Below are 3347 nucleotides of genomic sequence, written 5' to 3'. Positions count from 1 at the left end.
TTTTCTATACATAAGAGTGAAGTAGGTGAAATCATACCCCCAACAATATCATTCCATATCATTTCTAATCCTTCCATTTCCAAGTGTTTGAGTACTTAAGATCACTTTTATCATTTATGTTTTATAGTTACTTTAATTGAACCAAAACTCAATTTATGGAAGCATTCTTTAGTCTAGGTTAGTTAGTAATTATAGGATTGTCTAGTGCAACGAGTCTCTTGGGAAACGATATCCGGTCTTACCGGTTTTATTACTTGAACGATTTGGTACGCTTGTCAAAGTCTTCCTTCTAAACATGCTTCAAAACATAAATAATCTCCATAAAATTAACATAAATAGAAGGTTATATCCTTAAAAAAATTTAAAAAGCTACAAACATATTCACCTTGATTTTCTCTAAAAATACTAACACGTTTAAAAATTTATGAACTATTATACAAACAATTGTAATTATGAACTATTACACAAATAAGTTTTTAAAAATTGATATTTTGACATTAGAAAAAAAAAATATCTACTTAATAATTCAATAACTTAATATTTTAATTATATATTTTTATTTTCAATTTAAAATAATAATAATAATAATAATAATAATATATTATAATATTATTAGAAGATGTTATCAAATGCGAATGTTTTTTATTTGAGAGGGCGTGAAGCTATTTTTTTCTTAGTTTTTATGTGAACAATATAATTCCAGCAAATACAAGAAATGCCATCTCGCAAGAAAATTAAGAGTAGTGTGCATTAGCCTGAGGCTTTCAATGGGAGTTCAAAAAAACGTTGGTTGCATAAATCTGCTACACACGCAACAATTATCACATCTTCATCTTCTGCATTTCACAATTAAACTTCTTTCTATATTTCTATTTCTATGACTCTCTTTTTTCTTCCAAATATTACTATAATTTAGCTTACATAAATTCAATTTTACCAATATGCAATTGCATCTTGTTTCGGTGGAAAATGTCTCCTAGTCTTCTTACACACTTTTCTGCTGTAAACCATCCGGTCTCCTACTTCCTTCGTTAAGTTCTTTTCTGACGAATGCTCACTTCCATTGAATCCGGCCGGATACCTGCTAATGGCACTCCGACGTTCAAGTCAGGATTAATAATGAGATGAAAAGATAGAGATAGAGAGAGAAAGTGAAGTAAATGTGCATTCAATCGAACCACCTACCTCTTACCCTTGACTCGTATTTATAGTTTTCTTCGTGGGCCAATGATTAACAAAATCTTAATTACGGCCCAATTGCAGGCCTGCTACAGTTAATTTGGTTTTGCCTTAATCCTGAAAGCTTACTAAATTCTGACTTTCATCCTTGGCCGGGCGCGGCCGCCGCCCGTCATGACAGCTTTGGTGAGGAATCCGCTCAATCTTGATATCGGATCAGTTCCTTTATGCAAACGTCCGTCACGAATCCTTGGTCATACGTAACGTTTGGACGGTATGCCCGTACGACGCCTTGCGGGTTCGACGCCTTGGTCATACCAGATGTTTCGTCTCTCAGTGTAACACCCCTAACAGAGTGCCACTTATAATAACCAAATCCGAAAATTTACGCCAATTTTTTTTTTTTATAACATCGCGGAAACAAAAACCTTAAAAATTCAAACGTCTTACAAACTTAAAGTTCCAGCCTTACAAATATCGAATCCATTATTCAAAATGTAAAATAACTTTAAAACATGATAAATTCCCCGTAGCTAAATCCCATATCTCTCATCGTGCTACGCCANCCTTGCATTATCTGCAACACCATCTACTCCCGTACAAGTACGATCATTGTAGGTGGAACCACAACCACAAAAGTAAAGGGTGAGCAACTAAGGACATAACATAGCATATAATTTCAAAGACAACATCATAACATAGACTAAAATAGTCATCACATCAAAACACATCTCAGTATTCAACTCATAACTTAAATCATCACCACCCGGACTATCATAGTCATAACATTACAATACATCACAGTATTGAACTCACAACTCAAATCATTCACACAAACTTCTGTTGTTTCCTTGAATTTTGTCGTACCAAACCTATTTCGCAAAACAGGGCGATTCGAGCCGCCTTCCATCGCAACTTCAGGCCTATCTCCCCGACTCCTCAAGGAATTACGAGTAAAAACTTCGGTTAGGCGCACCCACCGAGCACTATACTCACACGAGCCGAAGTCATTGGGCGAGACATCCAACCCCTCTCTAGTCCCCACGCATGAGGATAGGGTGACACTCGAATCTCAGTCTCCGCAGAGAACTCAACACACTATCGTATCGCAATACGAACACCACCGGTTCGACAAAAATTCTAAGGAAATGACAGAACACTTACTCTCACAACTTCACCATCACAACCATACACATATCACCCGCATATTCAAAGTCAACCAAATTCATTGACCAATAATTAATTAAAAATACTCAAATAATTAAATCAATCAATTTTTCACAATAAAAATAATTTAATTATTTTCCTACTTGTGCACCCCCGCGAAATTATTAATCTCACCCTTCCATCCACTAGAACCAATATTTCTAGTGCACCCCCGTTTTTACTAAAATCACAACACATAATAAAACACACTTTTTCATGTACCCCTTTTTATTTTAAATACACCCCCTCTCTTAAATTTACCAACCAAGTGGATCCCATTAATTTTTTTAATTTTAAACTCAAACTTTATAAATTTTTTTTTTCTCTCTCCATGTGGACCTCACTTTAAATATTCTTTTCTCATCAAAACTCTCTTTCTCTCTCCTATTTCAACTTTTTACGTAACCAAACCTTCTCCCCTTTCTCTCTTTCTCTTTTGTTTTCAATTAAAACACAAAGTCTCATTTTTCCTATCTTTCTCTCTAAAAAACCGTGGACCCCACTCTCTTTTCTAGTTCACTTTTCTTCTCTTTCCTAAGTTAAAGTTTATGACTTCTCTCCCATGCACAATGAAGTTTACGTATGAATCTCTCCATCCCATGTTACATTTTCAATATTCTCTCTCTTGCCATTAACTCACGGTCCCACACCACTTTACCATCCACACTTTTATTTTGTTTCTTCTATTCACTCTCTCATACATTCACGTAACTAACACACCCACACCATTCCATTTTTCATTTTCTTCTTGCTTCACCTCACGCCTTCTTCTTCTTCCTTTTTTTTNTTCAACCCTCTTTACAAAAAAATCCATGCATCTCCACTCAAACTCCAAGTCTTCCAGCTTTTCCTTTGCCTCTTTTAAGTGAGTTGTAATGTGTCCATCTACACCTTCCGCTTACATTCTTCTTTCTTCATGTTCTTCTTCCACCCATGGCACCAAAAACTCCATTCTTCTTCAC

Source organism: Vigna radiata, chromosome 7 (genome assembly GCF_000741045.1).
Source record: "Vigna radiata var. radiata cultivar VC1973A chromosome 7, Vradiata_ver6, whole genome shotgun sequence".
In the NCBI taxonomy this organism is placed as follows: Eukaryota; Viridiplantae; Streptophyta; class Magnoliopsida; order Fabales; family Fabaceae; genus Vigna; species Vigna radiata.
Note: the sequence above shows the minus strand (reverse complement) of the source record.